We start from the raw sequence: 25,111 nt of genomic DNA, 5'->3' as shown, positions 1-25,111 counted from the left end.
ATGACCCACTGAGAGGGAGGGAGAAAGAGAAATTAATCATATTTGCAGTTGTTGGTTTCAGAAGGTGCATCATCCTAAGGATAAACAAAATTAGATTGCCTAACACATGCATGTTCAGAAGCTTGAGGAACATATGCCAAAGGGGGGGGGGGAGCATCAAACTACTCATTTCTAGTGAACTTCTATTTAAATAAGGGATAACGTTATTGTTTGTGTTTTTGTGCTTGGTGCATGTATGAGTGCTTGGTGTATGTACGTAAGTTGTGGTTAACAGAAGCAGAATGGAGAATACATCAAGGCTGCCTTAGGACTTGCATTGAGGCATGATGTCAAAATCCAGTGACTATTATCAAGTGAAAAGGGGTAAAGGTAAAGGTTCCCCTTGACAATTTGTCCAGTCGTGTCCAACTCTAGGGGGCAGTGCTCATGTTTCCAACCCATAGAGCTAACATTTTGTCTGCAGACAATCCTCCGTGGTCACGTGGCCAGCGTGACTAGACACGGAATGCCGTTAAGCTTCCCACCGAGGTGGTAGCTATTTGTCTACTCGCATTTTTGTAATTTGCATGCTTTCGAATCGCTAGGTTGGCAGGAGCTGGGACAAGCGACGGGGGCTCACTTCTTCACGTGGATTCGATCTTTCGACAGTTGGTCTTCTGACCTTGCAGCCCAGAGGCTTCAGCGGTTTAACCTGCAGCGCCACCACGTCCCTAAGCTTAGAAATGCAGAACTGGAAGGGACCCTCTGGATCATCAAGTCCAACCCCTGTCAAGGAAGCACAGTGGGGGAATCGAACTCCCAACCTATCGTTCCGAAGGCAGAGACCTAATCCACTGACCTATCCAGCAGTTATTATCAAGTACAAGAAGCCAAATTTAGGCTCCTTAACTGTTAGAGTAGTATGGCAACCCATGACCATGAGAGAGGGTGAGGGCTCCAACATGGGAGGGCATTTGAGAGAAAACTGGACCACCCTCTGTCAGATCTGCTTTGAGTTGGATTGCTCATTGACCACAGGGTTGGATGAAACAGCCTTAGAGGCTTCTCCTAACTCAATTATTCTGTGATTCTATGAGTCTTAGCACTGACCAATCTGCACACTCACGGAGCATCGTGTAGAGACAGTATTTGGAGAATTCTGGATATTGCCCAGTCAATTGTAGTTCCCAACATAAACAGGCATGAACAGACGTTCACAGCTTCAATAGGTATCTTTGTACTACTTGGTTGGGTAGGTGAAGCCAAGGAATAAAACCCAGTAATGTAAATTTATGGTGGGCCAGTTGGATGATGTCACCAGCCGTGGCCATATTTTGGTGATTAAATGTTCTCTCTCCTCCCCTCTCCAAATGAATGGATCATAGGCTGCCTTAGGATCTGCTCATTCTGGGAACTTCTGGGGACAGAAGAACGGGGCGAGAAGGTCTAAATGTCTGGTATTCACTGCTGCTGGTCCTTTGGACCATGGCAGGACAGCCCCCAGTAGTTGCTCTGAGCCAACCCCCTGGTGTTGGGGTGATGGTGGATAGGAATTCTTTTGGGCCATCATTGATGATGTAATCAGGCAGCAGGACTTGATGTTATTTGACTCCCACCTTGGAATTGTAGCTACGATGTCATTTTCAGGTGCTAGTCCATAGCACATGAGCAGATATTTTGCCTCTCATTTGATTATTCCATTCCACAGTCCCTCCTTCTCTAGCCTCTGTAAATATTCATTCATTCATTCATTCATTCATTCATTCATTCATTCATCACTGACTTAGCATAAACACTACTCTAAGTGGTTTGCTACAAGACAGTAAAACAATAATTCCAAATCACCCAACTGACCAGAAAATATCCCCAAGTGTACACACACGCTAAACAGGTAATGCACCCAAATGATGATGATGGATGGCGGGAACACAAATAGAGATAACTTAAAGGAAGATGATCTGAAATACGTCTTGAAACAGTAGTGTCTTGAGCATCCTCTTAAAGTATGGGAGGGAACAGGCATGGTTTCTATTCCATAAAGTACACACTGCAACGGAGAAGGCATGATTTCCCATTATCATCTTCTTAGCCGCTCTCGGCAAGGCAACTGAGATACAGGCACAGCTCCTGTTTGTATATATTTTGCAATAAGGGAAATAAATCCTTGATTATCTCCCCTTCCCAAAGAGACAAGGAGTCACGGAATTATTCTCCTCACCTAACAAGCGGGCCAGGTGTTGTGTGGTTGATCTTGACAAAAGGGAGGAGCAAGTTTTTGCCTACACAAAGCAAAATTGCAAGGCAATGCCTGCAAGAAGATGATAGTTCTGAGAAGTACTGGGGGTTTGCATGAGATGTTTGCATCTTTTTAAAGAAACATGTTTCCCCCATGCTTGCCCTTCCAGTGTGCTTTGCTTCAAAGGAATAGGGGAGGTAGTGTCACTCTAACACCATGCAAATTATGGAGCCCTTGGCAAGGGGGGGGGGAGTGATCCTTGTCTTGTTCTTGTGCTGAAGATGAGGAATTCTGGAAAAACCCTCTTTGAACTGTTTCATAAACAGGCTGACTAATTTGGGTATGAAGAATTCAACAGGAAAATTCCTTTTTCTGAGACAAAGTTTATTTAGCACAACCAAAGTAAGCAACACTACATTTCACCAAAGACATTCTTACACTTAAGAAAGTGGTTCCCAACCCTGAGTCCCCAGATGTTCTTGGACTACAACTCCTAGAAATCCTGGCCAGTAGAGCTAGTGGTGAAGGCTTCTGGGAGTTTAAGTCCAACATCAAATGAGGACCCAAGGTTGGGAACCACTGCTCTAAGAGAGTAAGTTGTTGGGGCAGAGTTACAACAGCTGTGTAAGAGGGAATGCTAGCTGCTTACCCATGTCAGTCATCATCTTAGAACTACAGAGTTAGAAGGGATCCTATGGATCATCAAGTCCAGCCCTTGTCAAGAAGGCTCAGTGGAGAATCTAACCAAATTAGTTTGTTTCAGTGAAAAATGGATGCATGGAGGAAACAGCGTTGTGCGGAGGGAAAGAGGGGATATATATATATCCCATACACATACACATCACTTTAATTGCTTGTAAATGTCCAATTGGTCTCAAATTTGCTATAAATGATGTCTGAGGAGTATAATATAAACCAGATATATTTCACGCTATTTCAGTAGTAATGTTCATCACAACAAGCTCCAGAAAGCAGGAAAGGTGTCTGTCAAACAGGTTGGGAAGAATTCAGGTGAACTCTTTCTTTTTAACTGTTTCTAAAAGAGAAACTGGTCCCATCATCTCCTGGGAAATAGAAGGGGAAGACATGGAGGCAGTGACAGATTTTATTTTCCTGGGCTCCATGATCACTGCAGATGGAGACAGCAGCCACGAAATTAAAAGATGCCTGCTTCTTGGGAGGAAAGCGATGACAAATCTTGACAGCATCTTAAAAAGCAGAGACATCACCTTGCCAACAAAAGTCCGAATAGTCAAAGCTATGGTTTTTCCTGTAGTGATGTATGGAAGTGAGAGCTGGACCATAAAGAAAGCTGACCGCCGAAGAATTGATGCCTTTGAATTGTGGTGCTGGAGGAGGCTCTTGAGAATCCCCTGGACTGCAAGGAGAACAAACCTATCAATTCTGAAGGAAATCAACCCTGAGTGCTCACTGGAAGGACAGGTCCTGAAGCTGAGGCTCCAGTACTTTGGCCATCTCAAGAGAAGAAAAGAGTCCTTGGAAAAAACCTTATTGTTAGGAAAGTGTGAGGGCAAGAGGAGAAGGGGACAACCGAGGATGAGATGGCTGGACAGTGTCTGCGAAGCAACCAACATGAATTTGACACAACTCCGGGAGGCAGTGGAAGATAGGAGGGCCTGGCGTGCTCTGGTCCATGGGGTCACGAAGAGTTGGACACAACTAAACGACTAGACGACGAAAAGAGATACACTTTATGGAAGTTGCCGAATGTTTGTCAGGTCTAGTGTTTTAACAGATATTGCACCATATCTGAAAATGGGGTGTCATTTGGATTGAGAACTCTCTAATATAGAAGACTTACAGATAGGAACTGTTGTTTTATTGGACTACAACTTCTAGAATCTGCCTTGGGGATTCTGGGACGTGTAGTACAAGACTGCTGGATGGCTCAGTGGTTTAGGTCTGGTTGGGAGTTCAATTTCCCACTGTGCCTCATTGAAATTAAAGTAACATTTCTGAGGTCTGAGAAAGTTGTAGAAGAAGGAAATAGGTAAGGAAACTTTGAGAAACCACCAGATCCTGAGAGCACCGGAAGTTGCTTTTCAACCATCATTAGTTATAATTTCAAGATCTCCAAAAGTAGATAGTTACCAACTCTTCCAATATTTAAATAACAATTGTTCCGGTTGTCATTTCATTTACAGCTTAATCCACATGCAAGTGAAACAATACAATGGATGGAGGAATAATTGTACAGCAGAGATACCTAATTTAATTAAACAAAAATGTAACTATTAAAGAGAGCATATAAAAAAGGTCATTATAAAAATGCTAGATCCAAAGTACATGAAGGATAAATTCATTTCCCTGACTAAAATATCTCCCACAAAGAAGGTGATGAACAAAATCCATTTTCCCAGGTACTATTTTCCACCTTCCCACTGGTTTCCTTGTTGTTTGATCCTGTTTATTTTCACCGATTGCCCAATTTCGGTTTCAACAGCTACATTTCAGACATTTTCTCTTGATAATAATTCATGTTGGGCTTTAAAAAACAACAACATTATTGTGTAATTCAGCATTCTAATTTTAACTGACGGGAACCAGACACAATGAATTACCTCACGTTCACCTTTCCCATTAATTCCTACAGAAGGCACACTGAGTTGCCAGCCGCCTAGCAACACAACTTAGATGTTTTTAAAAACACACACACACACAATACAGAACACAATACTAAAGGAAAGAGAATTTAATTTGGGCCTGCATTCAATTAACACATCACAGTAATTAATATAATCAAACTGACTGCGTCCCTTTGAGTTGTGTAGGCCTGAAGTGCAACAAAATGTTATATCTGAAAGAGCACACACTCCATGTGAGCATATTCACAGAAGGGCAATGAAGTTTTCGACTTCCTATCATTTAACACATTTATTTATTTATTGAAATTATTTATATGCTGTCCACAAGGCAGCTCACATGTTCTACATTCCAAGAATACTCTGCTAATGAACACAGTGGGGCTTCACATTTTGCTTGTTGCAGTTTTAATCACTCCATTCCAGAATGCGACAATTACTTACTTACTTACTTACTTACTTACTTACTTACTTACTTACTTGTACAGTGGTGTCTCGCAAGATGAGCGCCCTGTTTAACGACAAAATCGCATTACGATGAACTTTTTGAGATCGCAAAAGCGATCGCAGAACAATGTTTCATATGGGGGAATTTCGCTTTGTGATGATCAGTTCCCTGCTTCGGGTTTTAATGCGTTTCTATGGACTTTTTTATTTCGCATTACAATGTTTTCATTCTACAGCGATTTTGCTGGAACAAATTAACGTCGTAATGCGAGGCACCACTGTATCTTATATACCACTGAATAGTGTGATACACACTCTCTGGGTAGTTAAAAGCCAATGTGTATAAACTGCAATTAACACAATAACAATAAGAAACATAAGCAAACAATAGATAGTAAAATAAACCCACATGACTCTCCAAATACGAGAAAAAATTAAATAAATGTTGAATATCAAGTGACACACAGTAATAAAAAGCAGCTTTAAGCTATTCGTTTTGACTAGCTTCTTGGAAACTGGGAGATATAAAGCATATTATATATCCTGTTTCTCTCCCAGACTCCCGTCTTTCTGGAATAGGGATGACAAATGGCCAATCTACTCCTGTAAAGCTGAGAAATTCAGCTTCAGGTTGAATTATTCAACATGAGGCCAAAGGTTTTCCCTGCTATGGTGCTATGAGATGTCACGAATAGCGATGAGCACGAACTGACAAACCAGCAGTTTGTGCCAGTTCATTTGTTCAGCAGATACCAGCCCCGCCTCCCCCAGCAGATGCCCACTTAGAGGCAGTGGCTGGAGGAGATGGGGTAGAGAAGGCTCTGAATGGGCACCTGTCAGAGGAGGCAGGGTTGGGAAAGCACCGAACACCTATTTGACCAGGAAGCAAACCAATACAAACCTCTGGTTTGGCAGTTGTCCATCTCCAGTCACAAATATATGTGTTTATGAAGATGGAAGTTTTTTTAAGTTAAAAAAACTGAAGAAGAGGGATCTTCATCTACCACAGGTTGGCAAAAGCAATCATGGTCATTATTACATTTTCTACAGTCATTGTATTTATTTTCTACAGTTTGAAGAACATGAATTATTGCAGCAGCATTTTTGTACTGGGTGTAAAAACAGAGGTTGGAAATGTTACTAATAACTGTTGCTTCATTAATGTAAAATTCAATGGTAATTTTTTAAAAAAACTCAGGAGCATTGTTGGAAATAATCTTCATTTCTATGGCTAGACAAAAGCAATAAATCCATACATGTAATGTTATGAAAATCCGAATGCCCTATTTAAGCTGCTTCTGTGCTTCATCAGTGACGTGCATACTGTTAGTTCAGAGTCCCTGATCTACGTAGATGACATTCTTGGACTCTCTCTACTTGTGAAGCCATTTTGTGTAGCAAAATACAGTTGTGACTCTAGACTACAGTGTAATGAACTGAGTTTCCATGGAGAAGGTCGACTTTTGGTGGTCTCTGCATATAGGAAAATGAGCTGGGATGGTATGTTCACTTCTAGCCATCAAGGAAAAAAAGTTTATTAAATAGAGGGGCACAGTAACCCATCCTCTTCACTGCAATGATATAATGAATGCTCCGTTCCGTTTCGTATGAATGCACGCTCATGAAGGGAGAGCCATCAAGGCTTCTGCTTGTCTTGGGTCTCTTGTGAGTGTCCCAGCAGGACGGTAGAGAGGATGCCTTTTTCCTCAAACACAAGGAAGCTTAGTAGTCCTCTTGACATTTAGTCCAGTCTAGGGCGCGGTGCTCATCCCCATTTCCAAGACGCAGAGCCAGTGTTTGTCCATAGAGAGTTTCCGTGGTCACGTGGCCAGCAGAACTGGACACAGAACACCGTTACTTTCCCACCAAGGAGGTACCCATTTATCTACTCGCATTTGCATACTTTTAAACTAGGTTGGTGGGAGCTGGGACTAGCAATGGGAGCTCCCTCCGTCTTGTGGATTCGATCTTACGATGGCTGGTCTTCTGACCTTGCAGCACAGAGGCTTCTGCAGTTTAACCCAGAGCGCCGCCTTTGATTTTGGGGTGGAGAGGCCTTCAATTCAAAGACCTGCGAAAAGATGGTGTCCTCTGTTTAAAGGACTGCCCAGTCCACATCTTTGAAGATAAAGAACCAGAAAAAGATGGAGGTCGAGGACCATGAAGTTCCCTATCCGGAGGGAATATCTAGATAGTTGATTCTCTTTAAATAGTCAAGAGTATTTTCAGTTTTTCATCTCTAGGTATAAATCAGTGTCCATTTTGGTCCTTTTGTAAAGTGATATGTGGTGCCCTATGAAGTGGTTTGAAACTTTCTCAAATTGGATTAGAAGAGCTTTAAAATGCAAAGGTAATTTTTGACAAGGAGTTCTCTTATTCATATAGGGAGTAGAATGGAGTCTTGAAGCAAATGCAAGAAGAGTACAATGGAATTTAGTTTCTCTGTGCTATAAAGGATATCGCTTTATATAAACAGCAGTTGTGCTCATGGAACACAAAGCACACATCAGCCATTGCTGTAACAATAGGAAGGTTGAATGGTTAATGATTAACATTTTGCAGCTAATCCACATTTTTCTGGTCTAGGGAGGATCCATCGGTCACATGGATCAAATGCATTAAAACTTTTAACAAATGCGTTAAAACTTTTAACAAAGAGAAACGAGGCATTCTAAAACGAGCAGAGCATAAAGCAAGGGCTATCTGTAAAAATATTCTCCAACTTAGTGTAAATATTAACATGACACCCACCCATTGACTCTCTTTCAGGGGCTGCATTTTAAAAGGCTGAAGTGAAATTCTTCAGGAAGTGAGGCCCTTAGTCTGAATTGGCTTTGTTCTTAAACAAACTGTACTTATTTCTACTATTATTAATTCTCTAACTTCTACTGGACCTTCATCTCTGATTTCTCTTTATGGCCCTCCACCTTTGCTTTCTGGTTCTTTGTTACTTGCCAAAGACCTCCCCACCCCATTATTTCAGGTTTATGAGGCTCTTCCCCCAACCTATTGTTCCATGTAACTAAGTTACCAACTGGTTGTTCTGGGTTTTTTGGGCTCTTTGGCCGTGTTCTGAAAGTTGTTCTTCTTGACGTTTCGCCAGGTACCGGTTGCTGTCCTCTGAGGATGCTGGCCACAGAGACCGGCGAAACATCAGGAAGAACAACCTTCAGAACACGGCCAAAGAGCCCGGAAAACCCACAACAACCATCAGATCCCGGCCATGAAAGCCTTCGCGAATATATTAAGTTACCAACTGATTGACTGATTGACTCCACCTAGGGATGAGGTCAGATCCTGAAGCTGAGGCTCCAATATTTGACCATCTCATGAGAATAGAAGACTCCCTGGAAAAGACCCTGATGCTGGGAAAGTGTGAGGGCAAGAGGAGAAGGGACGACAGAGGAGGAAATGGCTGGACAGTGTCACTGAAGCGACCAACATGAATTTGACCCAACTCCAGGAGGCAGTGGAAGACAGGAGGGCATGGCGTGCTCTGGTCCATGGGGTCACGAAGAGTCGGACATGGCTTAACGACTAAGAACAAAAAAAAGGGATGGGGATCCGTTCCAGAACTGGAAAAGCTGGAAATAAGTCCCCCCCCCAATGGAAATTCAAAAGCTATTATAAATGGAATTGGACCCTCCTCTTCTTCTCCAGCATTTTTCTTTGGCTTATAATAAAAAACAACTTAAATGACACACAGTGAGTCCCTCGTATCCATGGGAGATTGGTTCCAAACTTCCCACAGATGCTAAAAAATATGGATTACAGTGAACACTATTTTAGTACTGAACACTATAGAGAACATGGTACCTGCCTCCCTCTAGTGGCCAGTTCTGGTAATTTCATCCATAGAAATATATATTCCTAGAATTTTTCTTTTAATATTGTCAATATTTTCAGATGGATAAGTGAATCAGCAGATACGGATCCCATAAATCCCAAGGATAAGGGGCTCCCTATACTGTACTACAGGACAGGTATTTCTAGGTTCACCTTTTACATTCCTCTTGATTCACAGATTAGGCAAAATTAAAATAAATAGTAAATGAAAATAATCTTCCTGAGAGTTCAGCTTAAAGCATATCCAGGCTAAGCAGTGTCTCACAATGTACTAATTTGTGGCAAAGAAATAGTTTGCATTGCTAATGTGAGGTAGTATGTATCTTCATTTTTCCTGACTCACTGACGAGATACTTAAAAAAATATTTCTGTTAATTTTCAAAAAAAGGAAACAACAACAAATATACAAAATGCTACCAATAAATCAACTTAGAAGTAAACAAAACTACAATAATCAAAACTACGGCATCATTTTTATTATACATCACACCACCCCATTTCTCTTCAAAAACACACTAATCCCTCACCAGCTGAATCTGGAAATATATTTCGCTTTCTGAAATACATATACCAAAAATGTGTTCCATATTTATTTAAAATCATTACTTTCCAACATTTCTTTTCTAATCATGATTTCACAGGTCATTAGCGGCCATATTCCACATTTTCTTATACCGTGCTTCTGTAATAAATTGGCGATTATTTTTTGAGTTCTTTGCAAATATTAGCCTTGCCACCATCACCATAATTATAATTAATTCCTTTTCTTCCCTCTTTAATTGGTCATTGTTTAAACCATATTCAACAAAGCAATCGCTGAGTAGATGTAATCACAATGGAGCAACTCTCAGAGTTTCAATGAGTGATACAAGGTCTAAGCATGCTCAGAAGCCTTCAGTGTCAACAGGAAAACATGCTCTTGCAGACCCTCAAACCTGCAGGTTTTACTTGCCCGTCTGCCACAATTTACATGTTAGGGAATGTATGTGAAAGGCTTTGACAAAAGGAAGTGACAGGTTGATGCTGATGACGGTCCCCTGAAACTCAATGATTTTTAGCTAGACCATTGTCAGTGATGAAACTTCTCTGGTTCTGAGGTCTTATCTATTTCCTAGTTTTATTCTTGGTTTTCTCTTAATGGTCTAAATTGCCACCACCATGACCACCGTCGTCTCTGCTCCCACCACCGTCACCATCCTCCTTATCCTTTCGTAATCATCAGTTTTGTTAATATGCTGATTTCTGCCAAGGCTCTGCCCAGAGCAGCTAACAAGTCACTCAATGAACCGAAGTGTATATAACAATTCATATCCGATAGATAGCTATGTGTAAAACCATTCAAAAAAAATGTAACACATGCAATTGGAAATAATTTGCATTAGTAATCAACAGTACATAGTACAAATTCATATATTTAATCAACAGTGGTAATAAAAAAATCCATCTCTACAACACTGTACAAAACCATACACGCTCCATGACGACATCCAGCAGAAGAGAGAGAATGATATATTCTGCACGCATATTATTGGATTTATAGGAACCAATTGCACATGAGATCAGAAAAATTTGGACTACACAAGGCCCCTTACCCTAAATGCAGGTGGAGTGCCCCTGCCATGAGCAACACACGGACTCTCTACAATTAACCTACTGAGTGGGGGACACTTACCCCCCAAACAAAAATTTGGGGAGGCACTCCCTGGTCAGGCCATGAGCCACCAACAGATCCTCCACAATTAAAGGCAGTCTACCCACAATCTTGCATCAGACTTCTTCCATGCTCTCAGAAACAAATCCTCTCAGTCCCTTCCTCATCCCTCACAAGTGGAGGATAAGATATATGGCAATGCATTGCTGTCTGCAGAAACGGGAAGTAACTACCATAAGTAACTACCAGAAGGTAGCTGAAATGCAACCAAGTTATACCCTCAGTACCCCCCAAATGTGCCCAAGTTTCATTCCGAAAGTAACATTAAAGAGAGATTTCCAAAAGTAACAATGACATTCCTAGAGTAACAATAAAGTAAAATTCCAAAAGTAACTATTGCATTCCTAAAGTAACATTAGAGAAAGAATTCCAAAAGTAACCATGGCATTCCTAAAGTATCAGTAGAGAGAGAATTCCAAAAGTAACAATGGCAGTCCTAAAGTAACAATAGAGAAATAATTCCAAAAATAACTATTGTGTTCCTAATGTAACATTAGAAAAAGAATTCAAAAATAATGGCATTCCTAAAGTAACAATAGAGAATTCCAAAAATAACAATGGTATTCCTAAAGTAACAATAGAGAGAGAATTCCAAAAGTAACTATTGTGTTCCTAAAGTAACATTAGAAAAAGAATTCCAAAAGTAACTATTGCATTCCTAAAGTATCAATAGAGAGAAAATTCCAAAAGTAACAATGACATTCCTAGAGTAACAATAGAGAGAGAACTCCAAAAGTAACAATGACATTCCTAAAGTAACATTAAAGAGACAATTCCAAAAGTAACTATTGAATTCCTAAAGTAACAATAGAGAGAAAATTCCAAAAGTAACAATGACATCCCTAAAGTAACAATAGAGGGGGAAAGGGTGGTGGTCTAATGAATCATGTCTTTTGCCTGCTTTCAAATTTTACTTTTAAGGAGCATCTTAAGACAATTTTGGAGCTGTTTTCATAGATCTACCATGTTTCATGCCATTATCTTAACAATGTAGGTGACAAAGGTATGAAGCAATCATCAAAACAGCAAAATAGTTGGACGACGTGATGAGTACAGCAGTGATCGCCTTTCGAGACCCAAAATCCTGTTAAGCAGCTCAAATTCTACAAAGTCCATCTGCTTCCTTAAAGGAAGCCTCCCATCCTTCCATCCAAGACAATATGCAAAGAAAGCCATCCAGTTCAACCCACAGATGTTTTGCACAGAATTTCTCTAAAAGCAATCCGGCAATGAAAATCCAAAATCCAGCCAAGGGTGACTTACCGAGCTGCCTTTTAGAAGTCCACTTGCGTATTATTCAATGACGTCTGTGAAAAGAGGAAAGCAAAAATAAAAATAACCCAAATGTATATACAAGAAAAGTGTCAGAGTACTATCGTAGTTCCCGTGCTGAACTTTTGCTGAAGGACTGTGATCTAGGAAAGCTCACACGGATGTATTACAGTAAAGTAGTGCACTATTTTGCCTGCCTCCACTCCCCAATCCCTTTTCTTTTGCCAGGAAAATAAAGACCAACACAGCTACTTGTTTGAGAAAGAAAACATGTGTTAATCAGTCTCTAAACCTGGCAGACCTCACAGGGAGGTTGTGAGTGAAGAAAGGGGTAGAAGGGAGCCACGCACACCTCTATGTGGCTGAGTTTTGAATGTTGACTTAATGTTGACTCTAGCTCCAAAGCAGAAGTGCAAGGATTCACAGAGCCAGAATAGTTTCAAATTCTCACAGAGCAGCCCATCTTTTTCCCCCTCATCAACTGGCACTTACAGTCTCAATAACTCAGTCAGAGACATTAGTGGAAGAAAGAATACAGTTCTGAAGAGAGATCAAACAGTAAAACAGCAAACTAACAAAACATGGCAGGAACAGACCTCATCAGACTCACTAACCGCTGCCAACAGACAGAGAGGTGGGGCTCTCTTTGAATCAAAGGCAGGAGAAAACCATTGATTGATGCTGGATTGATTGACAGTCACCCCAGCCCAAAAAGGTCCCTCTGATTCACACCTTCTCCAAGCTGCATGTGAGGTTGCAAAAACTCTGACTCTATTTTTGCTTGAGTTTATGTGGAGGAAGTGCAGGATAGAAACATGACCCATACATATTAACAAAGCAGTGTCCCTATCCCATAATGACTTTCTTGATGAAGACTTCTGAGGTGTCTGATACGAATTAGACATGACCTCAACCACAAGGCTGGATTTTGAACCCTTTGATAAGTACCCTTCATTTTGGTGACAGGGGTAGGATCCCTAAAGCGTGTAAACATGCCTTCTATTGGCTCTTTGCATATAGCCATGCCTGTCTGGTGGTGCTGTGGGTTAAACCTCAGAAGCCTCTGCGCTGCAAGGTCAGAAGACCAGCAGTTGTAAGATCGAATCCACGCGACGAAGGGAGCTCCCATCACTCGTCCCAGCTCCTGCCAACCTAGCAGTTCGAAAGCATGTAAAAATGCAAGTAGATAAATAGGTACCACCTCGGTGGGCAGGTAACGGCGCTCCTTGTCTAGTCCCGCTGGCCACGTGACCACGGAAACTGTCTTTGGACAAAACACTGGCTCTATGGCTTGGAAACGGGGATGAGCATTGCACCCTCAAGTCGGATACAACTGGACTAAATGTCAAGGGGAATTTTTACTTTTACCCATTCTGTAAACCAGTGTTCTCGCCCGAAATTTTAAAAAGCATAATTAACAGTTGTCAGATCAATTCCAAATGATGGCAACTCTTTCTGAGATTTTGAGACAGAGAGGAGACAGAAGTGGTCGACCCGTCTCTTCTTCTGGGGGTGTGTGTGTGTGCTCTGGGACTGGGCAGTCTTCCTAAGGCTATACAGGGTTACTCATCCCCTGTCATGCACATCTCTGTTTCTGATGCAACAACCTACTGTAGTTTATCCTTTGGAAACTGAGATCACATCATCATTTACTGCTTGACATGGTAGCAGCTGGTGGGTCACCACACCTTATAAGGGTACAGAAAGTGATTGTCTGTGTTTTAGTGTATTAGGCTGCTGGCAGAGAAAATGAATGAAATGTTTTAGCAGTCCCACTCTGCCTGGCCTGCTGCCCTCACTAAGCCTCTGACAGTTTTACAATCTTGGAATCATGCCAAAGCTGCAAGGAAGAAAATGTTAGATGTTCTTAAGCTATTGTTCACTTCATTTGTCAATGCTTCCTGTCCATTTTGTGCTTCTGCCTAAGCTGCATCCAGGGCAGTTCCCCAATGCAGCACATGAATATACTATTGGTTCATTTTTCTGCAACATTTTCCTATGGCGATTTAGCTGAACAGACCAGAGTGTCTATTCCATGGAAATACAAAAGAAGAATAAGCTTCTTTTAAAGCCTATTATTTCTGAACAGAAGGTGCTAAAAGAGAAACAGAGAATATGAAGTGTTTTTATAGATGTGGTTTAAACAGTAAGACCTTTATGAGTATATTAAAGAGTGAGGGGAGGAGAATCTAGTGCTACGCAGAATTTAATCCAAGCTGTGTTTTGTCTTAATACCGCACCACATGGCAGTACGGTTTCTTGCATGGGAGAGCTTGAATACCTTCAGCTAAGAAGAAGTAGAAAAATTATGTTTCAGAAGCACACAATGGCAACCATTGTTAATAATCTTAGATCTATCTATCTATCTATCTATCTATCTATCTATCTATCTATCTATCTATCTATCTATCTATCTATCTGTCTGTCTGTCTGTCTGTCTGTCTGTCTGTCCGTCCGTCCGTCCGTCCGTCCGTCCGTCCGTCCGTCCGTCCGTCCGTCCGTCCGTCCGTCCGTCCGTCCGTCCGTCCCTCTATCTATCTATCTATCTATCTATCTATCTATCTATCTATCTATCTATCTATCTATCTATCTATCTATCTATCTATCTATCTATCTATCTATCTATCTATCTATCTATCTATCTATCTATCTATCTATCTATCTATTTTTTCTTTTTAATTAGCCGGTTTGTCAGCTGCCCTGAGGCCATCTGCTCATGACCCCACTTACCAACTGAGAAGCAGGGACATGCGCAGATCTGTGAAGTCGGGACATGCGCAGAGACCGGCTGGCCTGCCAGAGAGGCAGCCTCTTAAGATGGCCATGGATGCCACAGCGGAGGAGGATGCAGTGGCAGAAAAAGGGAGGGAGAGAACCAGAGCCATGGGAATGGGGTGGGAGACAGGCTGTGGCTGTGAGGAGCAAGTGTTTTTATTTTTAAAGAAAGCCACGGGGCTGTTCGAAAAATAAAATTAAAAAAAAAACCCAAATGAACCAATGAGTCACTTCGTGGTTCATTCAGGAAAAGAAATTGTAACTTTATGGTTGTTGGACTTCCACAAGCCAAGATGAACTGCGGTTTCTGCCCTATTTCTTAGCTGGCACGAGGGCTCATGGGCCCATGCAAAAGTGCTTATGGGCAGAGCGATAACTAGCCATTTTGGCAACTGGGGCAAGAGACATCGTCCCACGCCTGACGTGTTGGCTAAAGCTCTCAATGAAGTTGGAGGAGAATGCAGTATCTCTTGTCGATTTGCACTGGAGAACCAAAATGGTTGTAACAATTTTGGGTTTGTGCTGATGATGAAATCTGGAGATGCAAGAAACCCTAAAGAGGAGAATAAATCTGGCAGGTTTCAGAAAGTTAGCAGCCCTAATCCCTCACCACCATGGTCCATGTCCAAATAAATGCACACAGATATGCTCCACTCAGCCCTCCACGATTTTCGGGAGGTTGTTAATATGTGCCATCAAGTCACTTCTGACTGATGACAATGCCTTGAATTTCTGGTCAAATTCCTTTTCCTGCAGGAGAAATACGAGATTCACAGAGGAAAATAGTTTCAGGTTCCCCATATTGTCCACCACTTTCTCATTAACTGCCACTTAAGGGCTCAATAGCTGACTCATGAGATGAAAGGCCAAGATCTTAAATTCCAGGCTGGGCCATAGGGAAGGAGGCAGCCAGAATGCTCGTTTGTGTTACCCATCAGAAATATTATATTCCTTTATCCATTTCATCCACTTCTTATCTGCCTTTCTTGACAAGGTGGCTTACAAAGGCCTGGGACTTGGAAGGGCAGCTGTGAAGGGGCTTGAAAAGATCCTGAAAAATAAAGATGTGTCACCAGGGACCAAAGCCAAAATCATCCATATAGATGTTAAAGTTGGACACGAAAGACTAATTGATTTGAAATGTGGTGTTCAAGGAGAGCTTCGGAGATACCCTACACCTCCAGAAAGATAAATAAGTGAGTGCTAGATGAATTCAAGCCTGAATTCTCACTAGAAATGAGAATGACTAAAAGGAGGCCATCATAATTCAGAGGTATCATAAGGACAGTCAGTAGGAAAAATAGTAATGCTGGGAAACGTAGAAGGCAGCAGGAAGAGAGGAAGGGGTGAATCGATGCAATAAAGGACACAACCGCCAAGGGGTTGCAAAACTCGGCCCAGACTGTCAATGAGAGCCTCTTGGAGAGGGTGTGTGTCACTAAGTCATAGGGCCGCCCTAAATTAGAAGGTAATCTATGGCACATCATAACAAAAGCATTTTTTTTTCAAGCAGGTAATGAAGCCAAGCACAAAAAATGATGTCTATTTAGGTTGTTGGATTGGTCTTTCCCAATGGCCATGGGAATTCTCTTCTGCTCAACTGGGTGCTAGGCTAAATCAAAGAAACCGTGGTGCTGAGTTTGTGAGATCTGAACTGGAGATCACGGGAGGCTAACTTATCTAATTTCAGTAGCACACAGAAAGTTACACATTGGAAAGGGCGTGGTCAAGAGGGCTAATTTATTCATCCACAGTTGGAATGTCCCTTTCTAGTTCACTGTCAGAAGAGGATTATCAGCTTTGAATGAGATAACTACCCAGACAATAGATAGCTGTCGCTACTCTAGCTTCCATCAACCTTTAGCCATCATATTACTGCATACAAATTTGATTATAGTTAGAGATGGGCATGAACTAAAAAAAGAAATCACCAAATTTGTTCAAAATCACTAATTTGTTGATTCGTATCCATACGAATCAATGCCCCCGAGAAATACGAATCAACAATTTTTTAGTGTTTTTTTTTTTTATTTGTTTGGCTGTAAAACAGCCCTCCAGGCACCCGGAGACACCAAAACCACAGAGAAGCTTCCCGTGACTCTCCTCTGTAATAACTCCCAGTTTAGTGAAGATTGGGTTTTCTTAAACCAGCTGCTAAAGGGCAATTTCTTGGGGGGGGGACCCACTTTGTAAGTGTATAACTTTGATGTCTGAAACCCAATCTTTACCAAACTTGAAGGGATTGTAGAGCAGAGTCAGTGGAAGCTTCTCTATTATTTTGGTGCCTCAAAGTGCCTGGGGGAATCTTCCGGAGGGGGCCTCCTAGAGTGGTCATAATGACCAGATAAATGGAATGAATGAATGAATGAATGAATGAATGAATGAATGAATGAATGAATGAATGAATGAATGAATATAACTCGGACATCTGAAACCCAAACTCCACCAAACTTGCAAGGATTGCAGAGAAGAGTCAGGCGAAGTTTTACTGTGTATTTGGTGTTTCCAGGTCCTTGGGGGGTATTTATAGGGTTTTAAATTTAAAAAAATTGATGACTCCATTCATTGATTCTCAGGAAAAAAAATGTAAATTCATAATTTGTGATTCATCCACCTTGATGAATGATGAATCAAAACGAATCACCATTTTTCTGATGCATGCCCATCTCTAATTATAGTATTATTCGTGGCTGGCTAGAAAGTTAAGTGATTTTGAAACCAAAATTTGGGAGTTTGATTCCGAACAGTGCCTCCTGGGAGAAAAGCCAGCCTGTGTGACCTTGGGCGAGCTGCAAAGTCCCAGGATGCCTCCAGAAGAAGGGAACAGAAAACCACTTCTGAGTGTTCACTGGTTTGTCAGTGAGTACCAGGGTTGGGTTGGGCCAACTGCATGCAGTAAAAGACTGGCCTGCAAAAGGAGAATAATGAAAGGAAACAAACAGAAACATTTAGCAAAACTTAAGTCTGTTTTCTGTGCATTCCTTAGTAACAATTTGTGAGCACTGCTATCCACACACACACACACACACACACACACACACCCCGCTGAGTGCCAGGGTCGTAGGCAAGTCCTCCTAGGCTATGACCTCTGTAAACCTGAGGCTTGTTGGACTACTTAAACTTGATATGAATAGCATCACAGAGCAGGTAACAAGGAAAGGAGGAACGACAGTCACCATCAGATCCATCAGTCCTTCAGAAAGCTGAGTTGCCACCACTAGCACCCTCTGTTGGCAGGTTTGTTTCCCATTGGAACCAGTTCAGAGGAGGGTGACAAGGATGATCAGGGGGGTGGAAACCAAGCCTTATGAGGAAAGGCTGAAAGAATTGGCCATGTTTAGCCCTGAGTAAAGAAGGCTGGGGCATGGCGGTTCTGTGGGTTAAACCACAGGAGCCTCTGTGCTGCAGGGTCAGAAGACCAATCATCATAAGATCGAATCCATGCAATGGAGGGAGCTCCCGTCGCTTGTCCCAGCTCCTGCCAACCTAGCAGTTCAAAAGCATGTAAATGCGAGTTGATAAATAGGTACCACCTCGGTGGGAAGGTCATGGCATTCCGGGTCTAGTTGCACTGGCCATGTGACCACGGAAACTGTCTTCAGACAAAACGCTGGCTCTACGGCTTGGAAATGGGGATGGGCACTGCACCCTAGAGTTGGACACAACTGGACAAAATGTCAAGGGGAACCTTTACCTTACCTAAATAAGGCTGAGGGGTGATTTGACAGCACTTTTCAAATATTTGAAAGGCTGTCATTCAGAGGAGGGACAAGATCTGTTCTTGATCTGTGTTTTCCCATTCTCTTTTGTCTGTTGAAAGCACTGCAGCTGTTGAGGCCTGTTGCTAAAAAACACTCATGATTGTTTTCAGTTGGCTGTTTGATCTGTTCAACTGTAAGTATTTTCCCCCTGAAAATGTCTCAGAGTGAGTGATTGAGACCGTAAGTGCCAGTTAATGAGAACAAGGGATGGACCAATATGGGGGAACTTGAGGTTAAGTCTGCTCCGTAGGTCTTTACACTTCTGCTGCACAGCTAGAGGCGTTTAACCAAACATTTAAAATTCTGCAATAGTTTCAGTTTTGGTGTCATAAGTCAAAAGCCCGGTATCACCACTCAAATTATTTATTTGTTTGTTTGTTTGTTTGTTTGTTTGTTTGTTTGTTTGTTTATTTATTTATTTATTTATTTATTTATTTATTTATTTATTTATTTATTTATACCCCGCCCCTCTAGACCATGTCTACTTAAAGTTCTGATTGTAATACAACCTAACTTAATTCAAACATCCTGAACTAACAGATAAACCAGATTAAAATTTGTTTTTCTCTTTCTGCACTGCTCTCATTACACCGTAGTCACCCCATCAACACTATGTATAAAATGCATACATTAGGGGAAACAGTAGCCCAAAATGCATAGCTATTGGAAAATGGAATTTAATAATGCATCCTTGGAGGAAACAGGGTAGGAAAAAGAGAGAGCAAAGGTTAATTGCAAATTATTGAGGGGACTAAGTGCAAAATAATGCACCTTTTTGTTTTCCTGCATGAATTTTAAAAATAAAATACACAAGCTGAAGTGGAATGAGATGGAGTCACATTGCACTTGAAAAAAAAATCTCCTTGTTACAGAAAGTGAAACAAACAGATACATCCACCCCAATGCAGAAGCAGCCGGCTATTTACCCGACAGCAGGGCTCATACGTTTATCTCAAAGGACTTCCCCCCCAAGAAACACGATTTGATTCACCGAAGGTTCTAATGTAATACATTTTCTGGAAGATAAAGCAGATGTGATCTCTTTCGTTATGGCAGTAACTTTATCAATTCATCCGTCAAGCCGTCCGGAGCCTTTTGAAAGCAGAACCATTTCCAATGAGCTCAAGATGGCATTCCATTTCACACTTCTAAATTAGACCACCTACAACAGACCAAGGACTCTTTGGAAAGCAGCAATGTCACCGATTAGAGATTGTGTACCTCAGCTTCGTCCTTATAGGCCTCTCATTATGATCCCCGATGTAACTCAGATGGGAACAAATTTGGGTCTTATTTGTACCCAGTGATGTGCAGCGAATTCTTTTAAAAAAGACTATACTTTAGCAGCAGAGGGCATATTTTATAGCGATAGAGTCCATAAACTCCATTTCTCAGGGGTGGGGAAAGTTTTCTCATGTTCTGGAGATCTGCTATTGGTCAACGTGTTCCTATGCCCATAGAACTGTTGGCTAGCTCAGTAGTTTAGGCATCTCGCCACGGTGCCAGAGGTTGGGAGTTCGATTCCCCACTGAGCCTCCTCAACTGGGGATGGACATAGTGATCCATAGGGTCCCTTCCAGCTCTGCAGTTTTAAGATAACACTGGTGATGTCCTTATTACTATATCTGCATTTTTCTCATCTTCCAGTTGGGAAACAGAAATACAGTGGTGCCCCGCATAGCGAGGTTAATCCGTTTCGATTTAACCTTCGCTATGGGAAAACATCGTTAAGCGGAACGGGGAAACCCATTTGAAACCCCGTTCCAAATGGGCCCAAAACTCACCATTCTCCAATGTTTTCCCATGTTCCAGTGGCCATTTTGGGTGTCCCGGCGGCCATTTTGGGTGTTCTGGTGGCCATTTTGGGAGTCCCGGTGGCCATTTTTGGTGTTCCAGCAGCCATTTTGGGTGTCCCGGTGGCCATTTTGGGTGTCCCGGTGGCCATTTTGGGTGTTCTGGTGGCCATTTTGGGTGTCCAGAGGCCATTTTGGGTGTTCTGGTGGCCATTTTGGGTGTCCGGAGGCCATTTTGGAACACCTGTTCCCCCATCGTAATGCGAGCATGCCCTCGCATTAGCGATGGGGAAATCCGCATCGCAATGTGGATTCATGGTTCAACGGTGCGCTCATTATGCAAGGCACCACTGTACTTAAAATATGGGGGGCACTATGGCTGGCGGCTGCAAAAATCACTGGTTGGGGGAGGGTTAGACAGCCCATAAGCCACATATTGCCTTCTCCCCAGCCCTTATCAAAGAGCACAAAAAACTGAGTGACAATTCATAGAATCATTGAACAACTGAGTTGAAAGGGAGCCTATAAGGCCATTCAGTCCAATCCCCTGCTAAGTACAGGAATCCAAATCAAAGTAAATCTCACAGACGGTAGTCCAGTTTTCTCTTGACTGCCTCAAGCACTGGAGCCCTCACCACCTCCTGAGGTTATTGGTTCCATTGTTGTACTGTTCTAACAGTTAAGAGGTTTTTCCTGATCTCCAGCCTAAATCTGGCTTCTCGTAACATGAGCCCATTATTATATGCCCTGCATTCTCAGATTCTCTTCTTTCTCTGTGTGACCACCTTTTATGTAGGGGATGGACCTGAAAAATGCTGCTGTGTGATGGTTTGTTGTTCATGGTTGGCCACAAACCATCATGAACCAACCAGAAAACTGAACTGCAAACTGGTTTGGTTTTCACTTCATGCCCGAGAGGGGAGGGACTTGCCTTCTTCTGTTGTGCCACTATTAGCGCTCTGCTGCTGCCATGCTGATAGGCTGGTGCATGCCCAGAGATGGCAGGGATGCTGGGCAGCTATCTCTGAAAAGGGTGGCAGAGGAGAAGAGGAGAAGGCAACAGGACCAGGTGAGGAGGCAATGGGGGCAGAGGAATGGGCATGTAACCATCCGTTTTGCTGAAACAAACCATGGGATAGAAAAAAAAAGTTTGGGTCTTTGTTTCATTTCAGCAAAAGGCACAAATTGAACCCAGAACCGGGTCAGGAACCCACCCCCGACCCAAACGGAGGGTCTTCTGGCCAATCTTCAAACAGAGGATTGTTCTCCCTAAAAAAAAAAGGACACTTGTCTGCCTTGCTAACGTAAGGGGAAGCTACAGCTTCTCTCAGGCACTTGGCTTCTCTACAGAAGGTAAAGGTAAAGGTTCCCCTTGACAATTTTTGTCCAGCCGTGTCCGACTCTAGGGGGCGGTGCTCATCTCTGTTTCCAACCCATAGAGCCAGCGTTTTGTCCGAAGACAATCTTCCGTGGTCACGTGGCCAGCGCGACCAGACACAGAACGCTGTTACCTTCCCACCGTGGTGGTACCTAATTATCTACTTGCGTTTGCATGCCTTCGAATTGCTAGGTTGGTGGGAGCTGGGACAAGCGACGGGAGCTCCCTCCGACGCGTGGATTTGATCTTACGACTGCAGGTCTTCTGACCTTGCAGCATAGATGCTTCTGCGGTTTAACCCACAGCGCCACCACATCCCATTCTCTAGAGAAGAAGAGGAGACAAATAGGGGAACAGAGGATTGTTGAATTTGCTAGTACTGTATAATAATCATGTGTCACCAATTTGATTCCGACTTATAGCAAGCAGGGGTAGATCTGCTATGAAACTAACAAAGTTTAAGCTTCAGGGTCCCTAAACCCAGAGGGTTCCTCGTTGCCGGTTGCGAAGGTCCCCCATAGTAATTCAACCTTCAGGGCCTCAAAATGGACTTCTGCCACTGACGATGACCCTTTTCAGGGTTTTCTAGGTAGAAATTACTCAGAAGTGATTTCCCACTCCCTTTTTCTAGGGGTGCCCTGGGACTTTATTTATTATTTATTTATTTATTTATTTATTGGACTTATATACCGCCCCATAGCGCTACAAGCACTCTCCGGGCGGTTTACAATTTTAATTATACAGGCTACACATTGCCCCCCCCAGCAAGCTGGGTACTCATTTTACCGACCTCGGAAGGATGGAAGGCTGAGTCAACCTTGAGCCGGCTACCTGGGATTTGAACCCCAGGTCGTGAGCACAGTTTTAGCTGTGCAGTTTGCCCAAGGCCACAGAGCCTGGCTCTACTCACAAGAGGCCCAGTGGGGGAATCGAACTCCCAACCTTTGGTTCCATAGCCAGAGATCTAAACCTCTGGGCTATCCAGCCAACGTTGCTAGGATAGCACAGAGAAAAGTTAATGTCAGTAACACCCGTCGCATTCAGAAAGCAATGAACTCCATTTTAAACAAAACAAGCTATAATATCACAATTCTTTTCTTTCCAGAGATACATAAATAAAGCTACCCCAATCTCCTTTGTCTCCCCTTCATCATTCATTTCATGACAGTGGCAGAAGAAAAAAAACACACAAATAAAAATAAATTTTGTCTCTTCATTTTGTGGTAATATTCATCAATCTCAGCAAGTGTTAAAGGTATCTCAGGCCTGTTTTTCGTTTTTGTTTTCTTTTCACCAAACCTGGTAATGAGAGCCAATCATGAGGTGACCTCTTTTTATTTTTAAATGATAATAAATAAATAAAAATCAAAGTCACAGCAATTCAATAAAACTTACATTAGCTGGAGTTTCAGGAACATTAGTCTAATGTGCTTTAAAAGATCACCTTCTCGGAGTGCTGTAATAAGTTTGTGTGAAAAGCAGAAAGCATGTAATACGTAATAAAATCTGGCTTTTAATGAACCATTGTGGCACAGAGGCTGGCACTATCGTTTGGTGGGAAAATGTCCTTTTAATTAACGAATAAAGAAGCCCAGAGATTGTTTTAAATTTACTTCTGACAGTGCTATATCTCCTGTTACCGGGGTTACTATCTGCTTTATGTCCCAAGAAACGCAAGCGGAAGACCTCTGTTTCACACAATGCTACCTCTAGGACAGACCGTCCAGTGCTCCTTATTGATTTGTGGTGGGCATTCAGGGAAAAAAATCTCATCTGGTAGTCACAACCATAGAACTGAAGAACTGGAAGGGATACCAAAAATCATCTACCCAAACCCAATTTTCTTAAATAAATTGGCTCAAAAGGGTCAGCGGAACTCCAGTCATTGTGTACGCGGTCCAGAAGTATTAAATCATGCCAATATATGATGTCATGATGTCTACCCCAAGGGAGACCTGGAAATCTATAACTAGGAACCAGGCCTTCTGAGTGATGGAATTCTCTCCCTGTGACAGGACCCTTCCGTCATCGGCTTTGTGGGGGGGGGGGGGGAGTAAAGACTTGGCTCTTTGCCCGGGCTTTTAACACTCTTGTGCCTGCTTAACTTCTAATTTTTCATCTCTCTAATATCTGATAGAGCAGAATAATTGAGTTAGAAGGGACCTGTAAAACCATCAATTCCAACCCCCCCACCGCAGAATGCAAGAATTCAAACCAAAGCAGATCTGACAGATGTGCTGTCAATTTTTTCTTGAATGCTTCCAACATTGGAGAGCTCACCTGCAGCCCCCCCCCCAGGTAATAGAAAAGTGAAGTTGGAAGGGGCCTACAAGGTCATCAAGTCCAACCCCCTGCTCAAGGCAGGAATACAATCAAAGCGTATCTGCCAGGTGATTGTCTACGTTTTTCTTGAAGGCCTCCACAGTTGGAGCCCTCACCAACTCCTGAGGTCACTGGTGTTCCACTGTCGTACTGCTCTAACAGTTAGGAGGTTTTTCCTGATATTCAACCGAAATCTGGCTTTCTTTAACTTGAGCCCATTGTTGTGTGTCCTGCACTCTGGGATGATCGAGAACAGATCTTGACCCTCCTCTGTATGACAGCCTTTCAAATATTTGAAAAGTCCTATCTAATCTCCCCTCAGTCTTCTTTTCTCGAAGCTAAACATGCCCAGTTCTTTCAGTCTCTCCTCACAGGGCTTGATTTCCAGTTTCCTCATTATCTTCGTTGTCCTCCTCTGAACTTGCTTTATGTTTTAACTGCTATCATTATAGAATTTTAGTATATGTTTATGCCTTTTTCAGCTATAAACTGTCTGGAGTAGTGGCCTGGCCTCTAGATAGGCCGGGGAAAAATTGAAATGAAAAAATACCGGTAACTAAAATAAATACTTGAGGATTCTCAGGCAATGGCCAACCAGTTCCACTTATTTCTGCCTTGCCTTCCCACCCAATATTTGCTGTTTTTTCACCCAAGCTGTGACAATGGAAGTACTAGAATCTGGAACCTAACTCTGCTTTGACAGACCCTCTCTCTTCAAATTCCTCAGCCAGTGTGGCCTATGCCCTCATTGCTTGGGGAGTACTGGGACATGTAGTGCAAGAAAAGTAACTACAGTGGTGCCCCGCTAGACAATGACCTCGCAAAATGACAAATCTGCATGACGATGACTTTTGGTGGTCACTATAGCGCTTCACAAAACAGTGTTTCCTATGGGCGATTTTCGAGGGAAGATGTTTCGGTCCATGCTTCGCAAGACGACGATTTTCACAGCTAGGTCCACGACTTTCAAAATGGGTGTTTTTGGGAC

The 25,111-nt window shown here is 42.4% G+C and overlaps 1 long non-coding RNA gene across 1 annotated transcript in view; it reads left to right on the top strand.

The window, feature by feature from the left end:
- The window catches only part of LOC144588097 (uncharacterized), a 40,770-nt gene that overhangs the window by 1,351 nt on the left and 14,308 nt on the right, over window positions 1-25,111 (top strand). The gene's annotated exons all lie outside the window — the stretch shown is intronic.

This window comes from Pogona vitticeps, chromosome 3 (genome assembly GCF_051106095.1).
Source record: "Pogona vitticeps strain Pit_001003342236 chromosome 3, PviZW2.1, whole genome shotgun sequence".
Lineage (NCBI taxonomy): Eukaryota > Metazoa > Chordata > Lepidosauria > Squamata > Agamidae > Pogona > Pogona vitticeps.
Note: the sequence above shows the minus strand (reverse complement) of the source record. Positions and strands in the feature narration are given on the sequence as shown.